Below are 18,776 nucleotides of genomic sequence, written 5' to 3'. Positions count from 1 at the left end.
GGGAGCTGAGCGTGCCCAAGGGCTCAGGCAGCTGTCCCGGGGCCGCCCTCCCTGAACAAATGCTGAGCACACCGCCCGCTCTATTTACAGGCTGCCTTCTGCTTGGCCCAGTCCGGCACAGCTGCACATGGAAGAGCTGCATTTTTCACACGCGGGCGCAGGGCTCGGGTTTTGCAATGTCCCACCACACCCCAGGCACTTCCCACAAAACTTCACTGTTGGCTTCTCTCCCATGCCATCTTCAAGGTCTTCAGTGCTTGACTGCGTGGCATCCAGATTTAGGAAAGGTATAAATAGAACATGTGAAAATCCAAGTTTCACAGACTCCCTATTAAAACCAGGCAACATCTCAAAGTACTTCCCCTTCACTGTCCTGCTCCTTTCCACGAGGCAAGGTGTTAACAGACAGTGGGGGAAAAAAGAACTCACTCATTTGAGTAAGGCTGGGAAATGCTACGTGCAAAGTTCAGGCTGGGGAGCTGAAGAAAAGTGTCCTTTGCTTCAGTACAGTATATAGTGTTCCTTCAGGAGGAGTAACAGAGGAAGAATTTAAAATGTGGGACAGTTTAGCAGAAAAGCAAACACCAGCACAGTATCTAGGGAGTGAACCACTCAGTGGAAATGAAAACATTATGCATGCTGCACATGCTCCATGAACCCGTTAAGTACAGACAACTGGAAAACCCACACATCCTAACTTTTCTCTAGAGTCACAAAAATACATTGAGTAAATGAGTTAGAAAGAAGAAAATAAAACTGTCCCTTTAAACCAAAAACTGCTTAATTATTACTTAATTAACAGTAAATCAGAAGATAGGTCTAAAGACATCAGCTGGTAACTTCAATTCATAAAATACAGTGCCAACTAAGGTTCTTTTGTTTTTTTCTCTTTCTTTGGGTATTTTGTTTGGGAGGTTAGTTTAAGGATAAGGATTCTAGTTCAATGTATCTTTTAGGTTCCCAACATCAACCCTTAAGTCTTACTTTTCACACGTGAGTAACTTTAGTAGTATTTTATGTAACCCTCCTTTTAAGGTTGGGAGTAGCAGAAAGTCTCCTTAAATCACAACAGTGATTTTCAAACTTTTTGAAAAGAAAACAAGGCATGTCTCTCAGTGGTTCTTCCCATCCCTCCACTGCTTTGTGAGGCAAGAGTCTCGACAAAACACCCAGGGAATGTACCAGTCACTGCCCTCATTACCATCACCACATCCCCTAAAATCCATGGTGGTTCTGGGCTCCTCCAACACTGTATCTCAGTAAAGGCAACCCTGCCTGAGAACTCAAAGCTCCTTTTCACTCCTGCAAGGACCTAAAACTAGGAGAGGGGCTCTGAAGGGTGACCAGGAAGTCGGCCTGTGTTCACTGGGGAGCAGTTTACATGGTGAAGGTCATTTCCTGGATGGCTCCCACTGGAAGAAATGATCCTCCTCATCAAGGTTAAGTGTCACTTCTGATGGAAGCTCTAAGTCCAAATGAGTTTCAATTACCACATATAATTATAGAGACCTAATATTACAACACCTAAGTGACCCTCGCCCCCAAAGAAGCCAGTCTGGGAGAATACATCCACAAACAACAATGCTCCGTAGGTGATAAAAAAGGATCTGTCTTTGAGAACGGTTTTCTAAGTTTGTGGCATTTTGAATATTCTCAAGGATGGTAAACCTCTCTCCTTCAAGGTTGCAGTCCATTCTGTTAACAATTCAGTCATTCAAGAGCAAACCTTGTAAGCCAGGTGGTATGATCAATGTGGATACTATAGATTTTCATCAACAAAGCGAGTGACCAAAGAATAATAACAAATTTTGCACAGTTCATAGACTTTTGCTCCAAAAGTGAGTACAGGGGGAAAAAAAAAGTATTCAGACCAAAAGCAACACGTTTGGACTAGTATCTACTATTTATTGGATAATTTGCAAAGCACTGTGCTACATACACATCACACACATTATTTCAGCTGTTTCTCATGGAAGCCCTCTGAGGTAGGTACAGAGAATACAACAGTTTCAGAAAAATAAGCTGCTTGCCCCTGATCACACTTCAGTGGAGAAGCCAGTCCATAGTATGACCTAATCTGTCCCACACACCAGTACAACTCGACAGGGACAAAACTCATCTCCATGTATGAAAGATCCATGTTTTTCAAGAGAAGCAGAATCACTTCATTTTATCATCACAGTATTAGTGGCATCACTGTCTGAAAAAAAGGTCTCTAAGCCATTCTTTCAGGTTACTGATTCTGCTAAAATGTCTTCAGAAATGGCATTATCAGCAAAGCTGCCCAACAAGCTCTCTAAAACAAAACGCCCAATGAGATGCGACTTTATTTATATTTAGTGCAAATTACCCTTCTAGGACTTCAGGATGGAGCTATCCCTCTGCATTGACAAGCATAATAACATCAAGTTTTACGTTACCACTGTAGTAGCAAGACAGGAAAAAAACCTAAGCGTTCCTCAGGAGCAGATTAAATGCATTTTATAGTATATTCATTCAGTACAACCTTATGCAGCCAAAAAATGGAAACAGTTCTTTGTTCCTTCCATACTGCTATGTAATGATCCTCACCGGGGAAGACTCTGTATACAGTTTGTTGTTATTTGTATAAAAACCCCCATGCATGTGTGTGTATTTAGGCACAAAATCTTTCTCAAAAGGATACAGGAAACTAGCAACAATGTCTGACCCCAGTGAGAGGAACTAGGAGTTGGAGGATAATACAAACCACTTTCGTATTGACCCAGAGGAAAGTTATGCATTTAAACTTTTTTTTTACATCTAAAAAATTTTATGGACTGAGTATGCATTTGAAAAATTACAAGAGTGATTTCTGATTGCAGGAAAAACACACAGTCTTATGAGAATCACTCTGAAGTTATAATGTGCACACTTTTAATGCAAAAATGCAGAAAACTTCCTTTATAAACAACTTCTCATAGATCTACCATGTAATGTCAAAGGTACCTGTAATCCCATTAACTATGATTCTCATGACTGAAAAGAGCCAGATCAAATACATCTAGAAAAAACAGGCACACTAGATTATGAATTCTACTGAAGACAAAGACCATTATTTTAAATACTTTTAAATTCCCTAATTCCTGATAGGGTTCTCAGAACACAGTTTCTTGGTTAATGAATAGTAAATTGATTTATTGGTGAAATTAGCAACTATGGCGCTTCCTGATGATATAAAATCAGTAGATAATTCACAGAAATTAGCTTCCAGATTTTCATTTTAATTACTACTGTGAAACAACATAATTTAGTACCAAATGTTTAAAAACCCATTATAATTACCAGACTCTGAAACACGCATTATTTGGATCTCATCAACTACACAAAACTCATCCATTTTTCTTTTGGAAAAGGTAGTAGAAATCTCAAAGAATAAGGGAGAGACTACTAACTAAAGGTATGATAACTAATTGAGCACCATGATTCCATTCTCAGGACCTCCCAAGAGGCTGGAAGGAGGAAGGGAAGAAGTGAGGATGTTGGGAGAAATAAGGGTCGTTCTTAACTTCTGGTCCCTTTTGTGCTGTAAGGCAATGCAAGGTCTAGCGAAAACGAAAACTGCTGAGGCTGGAGATTAAAACAAAAGCTTTTGGTTCAGACGGTAAAGGAGGCCCTGGAGAACAGTACACAGTTTATCCAGAAGGCAGTGCTGGAGTTGGCTTCAGCAACTAGGGGGTTTCTTCTTAGCGTCCACGTCTTTTTTAATTTCTTCAAGTTTTTTAGCCAGGTTTGGTATCTTTAAAGAGAAAAGAGAATATCATCATTTTATGTCTACCTAGTCAGTATTTTTTCATTTCTCCTCCTCTAAAGAGAAATGGCTTAACTTTCCTCTAAAAGAAACCTAATAAACAGCAGTGCTCCTTAGCCTCATAACTGCCTAAGAAAGATCCCAAAAGTGCTAAGTTAAAACAGGCTCCCTCCCCCAAAAGTCAGACCCTGAGTTCTACTTTTATATACCCACTGAACTCCCTCAATCCAGTGCCAGGCAAAGTTGTTCAGTTCAGTTCAGTCGCTCAGTCGTGTCTGACTCTTTGCAACCCCATGGACTGCAGCACACCAGGCCTCCCTGTCCATCACCAACTCCCAGAGTTTACTCAAACTCATGTCCATTCAGTCAGTGATGCCATCCAACCATCTCATCCTCTGTCATCCCCTTCTCCTCCCGCCTTCAATCTTTCCCAGCATCACGGTCTTTTCAAATGAGTCAGCTCTTTGCATCAGGTGGCCAAAGTATTGGAGTTTCAGCTTCAACATCAGTCCTTCCAATGAATATTCAGGACTGATCTCCTTTAGGATGGACTGGTTGGATCTCCTTGCAGTCCAAGGGACTCTCAAGAGTCTTCTCTAACACCACAGTTCAAAAGCATCAATTCTCTGGTACTCAGCTTTCTTTATAGTCCAAATTTTCTTTATATTTCAAGCAAAGTTGTACATGTAAACAATAAACGTGACATATATTAACAAGCACCTACCTAGAAAACCACAAGACTCAAGTTTAAGGATGACAAAGGTAATTCCCTTTGTTACACTAAAAACTTCACTACAAATCAAAAGTTAAAATCATGTCTTCTTTCCTTGTCTCCTTAAAACAAACATTACATTTCAGGATTCCTATTCATGGGCAGTTGTGTCACCCGATTTTCAACTTACACATCTGTAAAGTGAAGCTAATACAACTTACTACTTCACAGAATTCTGTCCTTACATGTGTAGCACTAAATGGGTCCACCTCCAAACTACTCAGTCATCTCTACAACCGGGTAGCAGGGGCTGGAGAGACTGTCCAGTGCAAGTCTCACTTCACGTGATTTTCCATAGAACTGTAAGACTCCAACAATGTTACTCTGCGCTAACAAACACAGCTCACGGTCACCATGAGACCACCTAAGCTGATAGGATTTTGTTCTCTTAGGGTGAAACATAGGTCAGATGCTTCTGTGAGTTCTATTATTTTTTCAGACAATGGAAATCTTTCTGCAAAATTCAGGACTTTCCTCTCAGACCTATGGACCACCTTGTTTATGCTGGAAGGCATACTTTACTTCAACAAACACAAGTCACTACACACTAGGTACGTGGAATCAAGGAAGACATGAATATGGTCACTTACGTCATAGTTTTGAGCCAGATACATTCCCACCACGTTGCCAAGAGTAAATCCAAGCTGTAAGAATAGAACAGGAAGAGTCATACTGGAGACGGAGTTCTGTGCCGCCTGATACCAACCAGACCACAGGGGGAGCATCTAAGGAACTCCGGACAGTTAGAAGTCCTCAGTGCCCAGCCCAGGGAAGTGCATGGCATGAAATCCACATCTTTCGTCTATAAAGTAGGCATGGAAATATCTTCCCACAAGGTTAAATAGTATATGGTAGAACTAAACACATTGACCTTACAAATACTTGGCTGTAAGTTCTAGAACCTCAAGCCAAAATCTGATTTTTGTTAAGAGCCACAGTTTGGTATTTTGTGTGTGTGTGTGTGTGTGGGGAGGGGGGGGGGGTATGAGATTTGTTATTTCTTGCTACATCAAGTAAAAAGTATTCAATTTTAAAAAGTATCCAGCTGAATCACAGAATTTTAGAAAATGAAGGGATGTTCACAGTTCAATCTCTTCACATTTGAAGAAGCACCTGGTCTAAGACATGAAGTAACTTGTTCAGGGTCTTTCATCACAGGAGCACAGGACAACCTAAAGCAGATTCACACTCAAAAACTAAAATATACAAAGACATAAAGCGAGAGAGACTGTCACACAACTGACACTGCATACGGCTTAGCTCTCTGGCACGGGTGGAGTCTAATGGGCAGGGCACTTAAGACCTAGAGAACACAGGTCCCCTAGCCAGCTCTGAATCCGTGGCAAGAGACACATGCACAACCTTTAGAGAACTCTGGTGTTATCTCACTGGTTGACTGTCTTCCTGAACAAAAACTGCTTCATGAAAATCCCTTCACACCAAAAGAGCTTCAAAGTTCCTTCAGCCTGGGAGTTTTAATGATGATCTATAATTTCCTGGTTTCTGCCTCCCCCTCCCCCCAGGTGGGATTCCCTGGTGGCTCAGATGGTAAAAAATCTGCCTGCAATTCAGGAGACCCAGGTTCAATCCCTGGATCAGGAAGATCCCCTGGAGATGAAAATGGCAACCCACTACAGTATTCTTGCCTGGAGAATTCCATGAACAAAAGAGCCTGGTGGGCAAACAGTCATGGGGTCACAGAGAACTGGACATGACTGAGCGTCTCACTTTCACCCAATAATTTAAATTGTCCAACTGAACACCTAACTTCTAATTTTATAAATTTGAATTTGCAACTGATTTTTTTATCATTTTCTTTAGTCACTGTTGCTCCTAATAAATACACAGCAGAGGTTAATATAGAAACATAAAGCACCGCACGTAGCACCAGTGGTCATATATGGCATGGTGGAATTGTCTTCAAGTTGGAGACGCACATAGGAGAGAGAACACAGCTGGATCCTTACTAAGCCTGAAGCTTACTAAGCTTTAAACACCCATGATTTAAATGGGTTTGTTAGTAGGATGCAAAAAAGAGACTATCAAGTCTAAACATAGACCATTTTCTGAACATTTGATTATTCAAACATAGCTTGTGAAATACTTTTGTCAACGTGGCACTGAGAAGCCAAAGGATTTTTTTCCACGCCTACGGGTTGAAACCAAGTAGTAAGAGTTTTTCCAAATCCATAAAGAGTATTAAATTTGCTTAAAGAGAGGGGGAAAAATCATCTAAGAATGTTAGCTCTAACACCAAACAGAAAGAACAGAAGGTTGAAAAATTTCAAGAAAAAGAAATTGTGCTTCTACCACTATCTAGCTGTGTACCTTCAGGCAAGACACTTAACTTCCTTGGTGCTATGCCAATTTGAGGCTCCTGACTTATACAAAACAAAAATCATGGGTCTCTAGACAAGTCATGAGTCTCTGGACAAGTCATCCAACTCCAGTTTCAAAATACTGCTAGGTCTACCAATGGGATATTGTAAAACTACATACATAATGCAAGAGAAATGGTGCACTTGAAGAGAAGGTGGAGGAAAATGCATGACAGTAAAAAGCATTTGTATGTTGTTCATGGAATACTCAATAGGCAAGTTTACAGAGTTAAGAAATTTTAATCAGAATAAATAAAGGATTTAAAAAAATGAAATCTATATGTGAGGAACAGTGACTGAGAAGTTAGATGGGAGTCAGAGTTCAGAGGGTCACGAATGAGCCAGAAGCCTCTCCACAGGGCAGGAATGCTTACCTTCCTCCAGGTCAAGACCTGGAGGCCTCCTCAGTGGTCCATCTGGATGGATGGATGCTATCGCTACAGTCCTCCCCATATTACATGTCCCCCCCACCCCCAGCACTCCCCGCAGAGAAGATAAGCAGAAGGAAGGGAGTGCCTTCCTCCCAAGCTCAACACTAAATACATCATGATTATGTCCTTTCTGCAATGATTCGGAGACTCTAGGAATATGTAACTGCTTCTCACAAACATACTGAGGACAATAAATGGTAAAACACCAGAAGTCTGGGGACTGAGGAGTGACATGAGCAAAGCTACATAGAGGACAAATGGGTGAGAAGAAATCTGAAAAACACCCTCCCAAATACATCTGGCCTCTAAAGGTTTTGATTAAAGGATTGCAGTCCCTTATATACCAAAAATCAGTTTCACATCCAACCCTGTGAAAAGATTTCAAAATGGTCTCTTTTCTTAAAGAATTTATATGATGTACAGAAAGAAAAGCTATACGTAAGTACAACAATTACAATGACAGACAGGACCCTGCACAGGACCCTGAATGTAACAGATGCATGAAAACCAGAACTGGGTCATGCAGTAAGTAACAAAATGAATGATACAGAAGTGCTTCTTTTGAGAAACCATACCTGAAAGAGATCAGTGTACCTCAACTTGTTATTAAAGGCTCTAAAGATGCTAAGGAAGTGTTAAAATTTAAACTGACAAGGGACATGACTCTGGAGAATCAAGGTACAAGACAGGAATGACAATGCGATGACCTGAATAAAAGAAATAGGCCCAATGAGAAAAGAAGATCGAACAAAAAATGGAGAGAAATACCAGTTTGGAAAGCTGGGTGGGGCTAGCTGATGGACTTCAAAAACCAGCAAGCGCCTTTAGTTCTCATGCAAACCGGTAGGAAACCACTGACTGCTCTTCACCAGTAGCAACGTGATGAAACAGGAACATACGTTGCTGGTGGGAATGTAACATGATGCAGCCACTATGGAAAAGTCTTGCAAATCATCCAAAAGCTGAGCAGAGTTACCATCCGATGCACCAATTACACTTTAGGATATATAAGCAATAAAACTGAAACATGTATCTACACAAAAACTTCTACATGAATGTTCACAGCAGGAGTATTCATAACAGCCAAAAGGTGGAAACAACGCAAATGTCCATCAACTGGTGAATGAAGTAACAAAACGTGGTGTAGTCACACGATGCAATATCGCCATAAAAAGGAATGAAGCACTGATCCATGCTAAAATGTGGATGAACCTTGAGAACATTATGCCAAGCGGGAGGCAGTCAGAGAAGACCACATATTATATGATTTCACTAAAAGAAAAGTCCAGGACAGGCAAATCCAGAAAGACACAAAATGAGTGACTGTCCAGGTTGGGTGTGAGGGCAATGAGAAATGAATGCTAATGGTATGGAGTTTCTTTGGGAGACAATGAAATATAGTTGTTGTTTAATCACTAAGTCATGTCTGACTCTTTGTGACCCCATGGAATGAAGCATGCCAGGTTTCCCTGTCCTTCACTATCTCCCAGAGTTTGATCAAATTCATGTCCGTTGTGTCAGTGATGCCATCCCACCATCTCATCCTGTCACCCCCTTCTCCTCCTGCCTTCAATCTTTCCCAGCATCAGGGTCTTTTCCAATGAGTCAGCTCTTCACATCAGGTGGCCAAGGTACTGGAGTTCAGCATCAGTCCTTCTAATGAATATTCAGAGTTGATTTCCTTTAAGATTGACTGATTTGATCTCCTTGCTGTCCAAGGTGTTCTCAAGAGTCTTCTCCAGCACTACAATTCAAAAGCATCATTTATTCTTCGACACTCAGTCTTCTTTACACATCTAACTCTCACATCCATACATGACTACTGAAAAAACCGTAACTTTGACTATATACAGACCTTTGTCAGCAAAGTGATGTTTCTGCTTTTTAACACTCTGGGTTTGCCAGGGCTTCCCTTGTGCCTCAGCTGGTAAAGAATCTGTCTGCAGTGCAGGAGACCTGAGTTCGATCCCTGGGTTGGGAAGACCCCCTGGAGAAAGGAAAGGCTACCCACTCCAGTATTCTGGCCTGGAGAATTCCATGGACTGTATAAACCATGAGGTCACAAACAGTAGGACACAACTGAACAACTTTCACAGGTTTGCCATAAATATCCTTCCAAGGAGAAACTGTCTTTTAACTGCATGTGGAGCCCACGAAAATAAAATCTGTCACTACTTCCATGTTTTCCCCTTCTATTTGCCATGAAGTGACAGAATCGAATGCCATGATCATAGGTTTTGTCGAATGTTGAGTTTTAAGCCAGCTTTTTTCACTCTCCTCTTTCACTCTTATCAAGAGGCTTTTTTAAGTTTCTCTTCGATTCCTGCAGTTAGTGGTATCACCTGCATGTCTGAGGTTGTTGATATTTCTCCCAGCAATTTTGATTCCAGCTTGTGATTGATCCAGCCTGGCATTTCGCATGATGTACCCTGCATAAAAGTTAAATAAGCAGAGTGACAATATACAGCCTTAATGTACTCCTTTCCCAATTTGGAACCAGTCCATTGCTCCATGTCTGGTTTTAACTGTTGCTTCTTGACCTGCATACAGGTTTCTCAGGAGACAGGTCAGGTTAGATATAAAAATTAGATAGTGGTGATTATTGCACAAGTCTGTAGACATACTACTACACCCTACACTGTAAATGAGTGAACTATATGGTTTCAGAACTACATTTCAAAACTATTAAAAAAAAAAATAGAGCAAGATTTGGGACTTTCCCAGCGGTCCAGTGGTTAGGACTCCACCCTCCCCCTACTGGGGGGCAAGGGTTTAATCCCTGGTTGGGGGATGAAGATCCTGCACGCAACACAGCCCAGCCAAAGCAAATAGTAAGAATGGGTAGAATATCAGCTATATGGGATAAAACTGAGGAAATCAAAGACAACTTTGAGGTTTCCAGATTGGACAAAAGTTTAAAAAGAATGGAAATGTCAGATGAAAAACTGAGGACCATTAGACTAAGGCTTTGTTTTGTACATGAGCGGTCTACTGAAAATGCTGTCAATTTTTTTATGTATAGACACAAGGGGCTTAGTCACAACACTGCACCTATGAACACAGAGAAGCACCAAGTCTGAAAAAGCAGAGGCAGCCCCGGAGCACCCGACTCCTCTCAGTGCTGCGCCCCGGAGCGCCCGACTCCTCTCAGTGCTGCGCCCCGGAGCATGACTCCTCTCAGTGCTGCGCCCCGGAGCACCCGACTCCTCTCAGTGCTGCGCCCCGGAGCACCCGACTCCTCTCAGTGCTGCGCCCCGGAGCATGACTCCTCTCAGTGCTGCGCCCCGGAGCACCCGACTCCTCTCAGTGCTGCGCCCCGGAGCACCCGACTCCTCTCAGTGCTGCGCCCCGGAGCGCCCGACTCCTCTCAGTGCTGCTGCGCCTGCCCCAGCGGGGATTACTATGTGTGTAGCTCCGCAAATAAAGCTACAATGTTTATCTGGAAATGGTTACTTGCAATAGTCCAGAGCGAATACTACCTGACAGGTCTGAAATAAGACCCATTAAATCACATTTTCAAAACGTACACACCCAAAACAAGTTACAACATAGAATCTGAACCACTTTATATTTGCCAAGGATTTACAAAATCTAAAAATAATCTGATTGTGTTTAGCAAATATAACTAGCATTCAAAAGGACACCTAAAAATGTTTCACAGTCTCAGATGAAAAAAGCTACACACTGACAAGAAAACCAAAAGTATACATTATCTTACATTAATAAAAAAGTAAACTGATAATTTTACTTCTCAAGCTTAGTCTCAGCTATAGAAGCTGTCAGAGGATCTCTTTGCTCCAAGGAAGCAGGGGAAAAAGTTACCTTTTTTGCACCTTAGTCTTTTAAACACTCAACACTTGGTGTAGAGATAATCATCAAATATGTTTAACAACTGCTTCAGTAATAATAAAACTCAAATTCTATCCCCCTCTGCTAACACTACATAGAAGTACATTTTTAAGGTGTAAGCTAGGTTTTATATTCAATAATTTTCCTTAAAGAATGAAGAAAGTACAACAACCAAAAAAAAACCTATTAATTCTTCAATTGAGTCAGTAAATTAAACAGGGACATTCATGGAAGTTAGCCAGTAACACTCTGAAAAGCAGGGCATCAGGTAGAACTGGTCTGCCTATTTTCAAAGAAGCTGATTCAAATATTCAAGTATCTTATGAATATCTGACAGGAGTAACCAAGCAAAAAAGGAATACCTAATTATAAACAAATGAAATCAATCCCAAAGTACTAAGTGCCATTTGCTTGGCAAATCTAACTATGAAGTATGTTTCCTCTTCCTGTGAACTTTATGATCTATTCTAGAAAGACAAGACAAAATAAAATATTGTACATCAAGATGCAGTAAACAAAACACAGCACATTAGCAAATGATCTGAATGGGCCACATAGATTTAAGTGCCTTGTGTTAGAAATCTAATTCATATTAACATGTAAAAGGAGAAAAGTCATGATCACTAGATGGGAAAAAGCACAATAAAATTCTACTGCCAATCTCAATAAAAACTCCTAAGAAACAGAAGTGAGTAAGTGAGCAAGCATTGCTCAGTCATGTTCGACTCTTTACGACCCCATGTACAACAGAGTCCATGGAATTCTCCAGGCCAGAATATTGGAGTGGGTAGCCTTTCCCTTCTCGAGGGGGTCTTCCCAACCCAGGGATTGAACCTAGGTCTCCCACATTGCAAGAGGATTCTTTACCAGCTGAACCACAAGGGAAGCCCAAGAACACTGGAGTGGGTAGCCTATCCCTCTCCAGTGGATCTTCCCGACCCAGGAATAGAACCAGGGTCTCCTGCATTATAGGTGGATTCTTTACCAACTGAGCTATCAAGAGAGTTCCATGAATCTGTTAGAAAATATCAGAAACACAAACATCCTACTAAAACCTGAGAAGCATTTCCACTCAAAGCAGAAACATAACTGGGATATTCACTCTACTTCTACTGCAAGTCCTGACTTGAGAGTGAGAACAGGAGAGCGGGAAAGAAGAACTGGAAAAGAACACAGAACTGTGATTTTTGTCTTCCCTGGAGATATGAGTGCCTTCATGGTACTGCCTTCTCCGAAGTGAATCTACAAACTACTGGAGCTAAAAGGTAGACAAGGATGCTAGATACATAATCAATATACCAGAATCGTTAGCATTTCTATACATCAGCAACAACTAACTCGACAATGGTGAAACTGACTCATCCTAAAACTAAGTACCCTTGCCTAGTTTATGATTAACCAAGCTCTTGATCCAAAACTTCATTCCTGGCAACTCAAGACTCTTGCTCTGAGACTGCCCATGTGTCTATCCACACATACTGTACTCTTTTTCCTCCTAATCAACACGTGACTTGTTTCACTACAAAAAACAAACAAAAACTTCATTCCGTTTTCTTGTTCCTTCTGACCTCAACCCTGTGCTAAATGAACACTAATCAACCAGTGTCAGATGACTAAAGTTGTTGCTAATGCTATCATTAAAAAAACAAGGTCCTACTGTACAGCACAGGGAACTAGTCAGTACCCTGTGATAAACCATGTGGAAAAGAGTACGAAAAAGGATGTTTATGTGCACATGTGTGGTTGAATCACTTTGCTGGACAGCAGAAATCAACACATTATAAATCAACTACACTTCACTAAAAATTTTTTAAATAGTATAAGTAATGTACTAAATGTGCTACTGTCAATAACATCATTAATGTATGAAAATTGCTGTTGTGCATAACATCACTAATATACAAACTCAGGTTCCTTCTCCAGGATAAGATGAGCTAACAGACTCCTGAGTCACAGGCCACAGAACTGGAAACCAGAACAACCCTGACTCCAAAACTACAACTAAGAAAGGTCACAGAAACATCACAAGACAATGACCTAGCTTCTTTGTTCTTCCCCTTCTAAAAACCCCAACCTCAAAGACCAAGCTGGAGCAGATCTGAGCCGTGTCTCCCACTCCCTTGCTTGGCGCCTTGCGATACAATCCTGACTTTGCAGCGAACACTGCTGTCACAGTTTACTTTTCTCCAGAGCAGGCACACAAGCCCTCTGCTCAGTTATAATGTAATGATAAAAAGGGTGTCACGTTAACCAAAAACGAAACTAAAAAGCACCCAGGCATACTAGGTAAGACTAAACACAGTAAAAGTGAAGGAAAAAAAAAATACTAGGCAGAACTAAAAAGTACCTGGAAAAAGCAAGACTATCAATAAGAAAACTAAAAAAAAAAAAAAAAACAACTCTGATGAAAGACCCTAAATAAATGGGAAGATGGATCACAACAATGTAAAGCTTTCAAGAGTAAAGTCATCAGGATGGCTTGTGGGAAAAGGTGGGAGATGGGCCACTAAGTGGAGCTGTGAAGGCAAAAAGGAGGACAAAGGGGAAGTGGGACGATGTGACAGCAGGAAGGTCCATACCCTGGGGTGGACCAGTGAGATTAGCCCAGCAAACCACGTCAGAGGATACATGTTGAAGGGCAGTGGGAAAGGAAACCTTGAAAATCCAGTGCAAGTGGTTATGACTTGATGGGGAAGGACATGGGGAGCACCCACAGATTCTGAGCATGTGAATAAGACAGATCCTCCTGGGTGACTACTCTGGCAGCTGCAAGACAGGACAGAACCAAGGGTGTCAAGGGAAACACAACGAACCAGAGACAACAGCCTTGCTATTCTACAGCCGATCAGATTATATTGGGAGTGCTATGTTTAAAAAAAAAAACATTCAAAAACTAGAATATTCAGAGAAGGATTACCATGAAGAATGAGTGGAAGAAGAAGAGATGGGTAGCCTGAAGACAAGACTGGCGGGAGCAGGGAGTTAGAGAGTGGTACCAAGGTAATGCTCAGAAACCGTAAAAGATCGTCACGTGAACTAGAACTGCTTTTTAACATCAAAGAGTAGAACCAGGTAAGAAGACATTGACCAAAAGTGAAAGAGGACCTGAGGAAACAGGTCCTGCTGTAACTGGAGGTGACTGAATATGAACTGAATGCCTCCTCAGAAGCAGAGACTTAAGCACCATCATGTTCAATTAGAGAATCTAAAATAACTTTTCTAATTCATACCTACTAGGCTAGTGCAGCCAGTCCAAGGATGGAAGGAAGAAGACCTGCTCTACAAACTTGGCAATGGAAACACAAAGACAGAACCTGTCCTAAGGTTAAGTAATGAAGACTTGATGGCTTAAAGCAATACCAACTCTTACTGAGTGCTTACTATGCGCAAGGCAGCATTTTAACTCCTTTTCAGTAATTAATTCATGGTCTTCACAACCCTGTTAAAGGTACTATTACTGTCCACTCTATGTTGGGGAAACTGAGGCACAGAGCAGTTAAGTAACTTGCCCAAAAACATACAGCACGTAAATGTGCCAGACACAGCAAGTAAATGATATGAAGAATGAAGGAGAGAACTAAGTCAAGATTATGTCAATATTTCAAGTTAATGAAAGCCAGGGCTAGGGGAGAAAGAAGTTAGGTGTGGAGTGCGGGGTGGGAAGGGAAAGAGGTAACAGGTCCCCCACATGTTGGGTCTAAGATAGAGGGTTGGACAAGAGATGTTCAGGAGGCAGCTGATGATGGGGAACTGAACTCAGAAAAAAGGACTCAAGGTAGTTTTGGAAGCTGTCAACGGAGGTGAAGACAACAGCATAAGGAACACGTCCCCTAAGGGTGTTGAAATAGAGACAGTCAAGGTCTGAGCCCTGAGAAACAGTCAGAAACCAAAAGAAGGGAACAGCAGCCAGTACAAACCGGGGAGATTAGATAAGGCAATTTCCCAACTGGTGCACCGAGATACTGCTCCTCTCGGCCCCTGGAGCAGCCAGCACCCAGGGCTTGTCACCTGTACTCTGTGCAGCTTCTTCCAAAAAAACAAGTCCCAGCGTGTTCCACTGTGTAAGAATATTGAAAAGCACTGAGATGCAGGATCCAAAAGCTGAGGGAGGACAGATTAAAGAGGAGGTGAATAAGAGTAACAGAGGCCACTCCTGTGAGACAGAAGAGAACCAACGCATTACCCCATGAAAGTGCATAAGGCAGCACACACAAACCACCAGCAGAGCCCATCATATCAGGTTTCCCTTGAAAAGCTTTGAAAGTTTCCTTAAATCACACTGTGGCTACACCATGCTACAAGTGAGGAGGCCACTGCAGTAAAATCAAGGCAGAAAGAGGCGCCAGGACCACAGGAACAAGTTTCGACACGTAAGGAATGGATAATGCACAAATACTGTAATCCAAAGAGAAATGAGCAATGAAGAAAATATATTAATATAAGCAACACGATCAGGTGCGGTGGTTCTCAAATGGTGTTCCAGAAAATGACAACTGCAGGAAACATCTTGGAGGGTTCCAAAATGGGTGGTGGCAATGAACCCTCCAAGATATTTACTTGTGACTTATTCCATCACTTTCCAAACCTGTTCCAGCACCACCCTTCTGAATCCATGTCCTCCCAGTTACCAATGAGCTACAGCTGAAGTAGGAGACTCAATGACATCATCTTACACTTTGGGGCCCATACTGTTTTTAACCTGAGTGCTTCCTACAACTATAAGGCAGTAATTTAGGCAGTTTACTGTCAGGGATACCCTCTTTTCGTCTATAAGACTGAAAAATCAACTACCATCTCAAAAACGACAGAGGGACACTTTTTCTTCTTTAATCTCTTTGATAAAGAATATAACGTTTGGAACAAACACAACATTGTAATTATTCTCCAATAAAAATTGAAAAAAAGTTTTTTTTAATTACCCCAAACTTGGAAATAAAACAGAAGGACAGCATCTCGTTTCAGCATGCTGGAGGGGAAAAAAAGAAAGTAACATTTGGGAAAGTATCTCGTCCCAAGAGTACTCAGTTTCCATGGGCCACCTGGAAGGTTTTCAGAATACTCGCCCCTTATCACTCAGAAGTGCTCCGGCCTGATGCACTGGGAAGACCCAGAGGAATCGGGTGGAGAGGGAGATGGGAGGGGGGATCGGGATGGGGAATAAGTGTAAATCTATGGCTGATTCATATCAATGTATGACAAAACCCACTGAAATGTTGTGAAGCAATTAGCCTCCAACTAATAAAAAAATTTAAAAAAAGAAAAAGAAAAATAAAAAAAGAATCAAGTTTTGAAAGCACAAAAGCCTGAGAAGAAAGACTTTCACGCTGAAAGTTGGCAAGTCCTCCTGAAACCTTCAACAAGGCAATCTTTGCCAGAAAACCTGTTTCTAACTTAAGGAGAGCCATGAGAAATAATTTGCTTACTCATGGTAACACTCATTTTCTCCCAGAATGAGCATTCTGGAAAAATTACTTGTTCACCGCGGCCTGACTCACGTATGTCAGCAACTAGCCGTCCTCAGTCTGGAAGCTATAAAAGGTCTGAGGAGGGCTCCCTCGGTCTCTAACTGCGGCGGCTCACGAATTTCGTGTTTATCACTGGCCTTCCTGTGTTCTCAAAGATGGCAACCAGCAGGGTTCCAAGCGGCAGACGGGGTACGTGTTTAAGTCGGGGGCGGGAGGGCCGAAAAGTCATTAAGGAGCCTGAACACTAGGGACGCACTTTACAAAGCACGCGTGGCCCATCACACAACAGATTTGAAAAAACACCTATGCTCTGACACCTCAAAAGTTACGGCGTCAGAAAAACGCTAGTGAAAGGATGAGTGAGGCAGAACAAAAACCCCCACAGCCCACCCGGAAAGGCGACGAGCTAGGCGCCGGGGTTTGCGGGACCCACGCCCAGGCCCCCCCAGACCGGCACGAGGTCGGGGTGGGGGCGTCTGGAGCCCCCGAGAGCCCTGGGCCAAGCTCCGGCTCGCTCCTCGGCAGCTCCACTCACCAAGAACTGGAGCATAGTTTCGGCAAGCAGGGCGCTAAAGGCGGCTGCAGCTCCGAGGGCCGTCGGGACCTACCTCCCCCGGCGCGATGGGCGGTGCCCGCGGCAGACTTCCGGTTCACGCCCCGCTCCGCCTCTCCCGCCTTGCTTCACCCGGAAGCTGTTCCTTGCGCCCCCTAGTGGAGCGCCTGGGGATCACCTCCTGAACTGCCTGTCTGGCGAGAGCGCGCGGGGAACAGTAGGAGCAAGTCCCAAGGCCCAAGCCAGGCTGGAAGCTTTGAACATTCAGATTTTAGAGCCCAGTGCTCAAGTACCGCTCCTATAAACTTGGGTCGGGGCCTAGTAGTCTGTATGATTACCGGCATCCCAAAGACCAGTCTTTGAACTCCCTGACCTAGAAGGACCACAGGAGGTCCTGGTTCCCATCCACACAGGCAAAGCAGAATCACCTGTGGAGCTTTTGCGACATACTCCACTGGGGCTTCCCAAGTGGCGCTAGTGATAAAGAACCTGCCTACCAATACAAGAGTCTCGAGTTTGATCCCTGTGTGGGGAAGAAATGACAACCCACTCCAGTATTCTTGCCTGGGAAATCCCATGGACAGAGGAGCCTGGCAGGCTACAGTCCATGGGGTCTGGAAAAGTCAAACACAACTTACTGACTAAACAACAACCAGTTTATCAAAACTAAAACCCTAATAACTAGCAAGAATGTACTCACCTCTTTTTGATTTTCTAATTCCAGCAAACTAACTCAGTAACAGCAACACATTAAGATCCTATATTTATTTAGTATTGTTGAGGAATGGGCTTCCCTGATAGCTCAGTTGGTAAAGAATCTGCCTGCAATGCAGGAGAACCCAGTTCAATTCCTGTAGTAAAGATCCCCTGGAGAAGGGATAGGCTACCCACTCCAGTATTCTTGGGCTTCCCTTGTGGCTCAGCTGGTAAAGAATTGGAGAACAGATGATCTATGCTCCAAAAAAGTATTGAGGAATAGATGATCTACGCTCTAAATGCTTAAAAAAAAAAAAAAAATCTAAAATCTTTTTCAATCTCCTTTGCTTTGCTGAAGAGCACATGCAACATCCACCAGCCTCTCTCCCGGTGTCCCAGGGAACAATGCTGAGTCAGGCGTGTGCCCTAAGTGTTAGCCTCTCCCTGTTATATTTATTACACAAACAGCATTTCTCGTCAGCCTTTAAAGCAATATACAGTGCAGCTGCAGTTCTTCCAGCTTCTCTTTTCCATGCACTTCTCAACTGCCCCAACTTCTGATCCCCATTCTGCTGTTAATTTTGGAAGAAATGGTGGCAAAACAAAATAATGAAGCTCAGTAAATCCCAAATCTTAACTATCCCAAACTAGCTCTCTGTCCTGTGGAAGGCTTCACACATCAGAGGTTTACAAAATGCTTTGATTCTGTGACTCAGGCTCTTTCCTGATCTTTCTGTGTTCATGTCTGTGTTCCACATGATAAAGCTTACCATATGCCTGATTAGTGGAGCAACAGTCAGGCTTACTGGAGAAGGAAATAGCAACCCACTCCAGTATTCTTGCCTAGAGAATCCTGTGGACAA

General features: G+C 42.5%; 2 long non-coding RNA genes across 2 annotated transcripts in view; one reads left to right on the top strand and one right to left on the bottom strand.

Annotated features, from left to right (window-relative positions):
* Positions 1-1,884: 1,884 nt before the first annotated feature.
* On the bottom strand, positions 1,885-16,828 carry LOC122438680. The gene is made up of 3 exons (XR_006268604.1): positions 16,623-16,828; positions 5,132-5,185; positions 1,885-3,757 (listed from the first exon to the last, which is right to left on the bottom strand). It is a non-coding gene; the product is annotated as an uncharacterized LOC122438680 (long non-coding RNA).
* The window catches only part of LOC122438682, a 68,822-nt gene continuing 66,815 nt past the window's right edge, over positions 16,770-18,776 (top strand). Inside the window, exon 1 of the long non-coding RNA XR_006268607.1 lies at positions 16,770-16,853. This is a non-coding gene — a long non-coding RNA (uncharacterized LOC122438682). The remainder of the gene's footprint in view (positions 16,854-18,776) is intronic.

Source organism: Cervus canadensis, chromosome 3 (genome assembly GCF_019320065.1).
Source record: "Cervus canadensis isolate Bull #8, Minnesota chromosome 3, ASM1932006v1, whole genome shotgun sequence".
Classification (NCBI taxonomy): domain Eukaryota; kingdom Metazoa; phylum Chordata; class Mammalia; order Artiodactyla; family Cervidae; genus Cervus; species Cervus canadensis.
The sequence above is the reverse complement of the archived record's forward strand: the minus strand, read 5'-3'. Positions and strand labels throughout refer to the sequence as shown.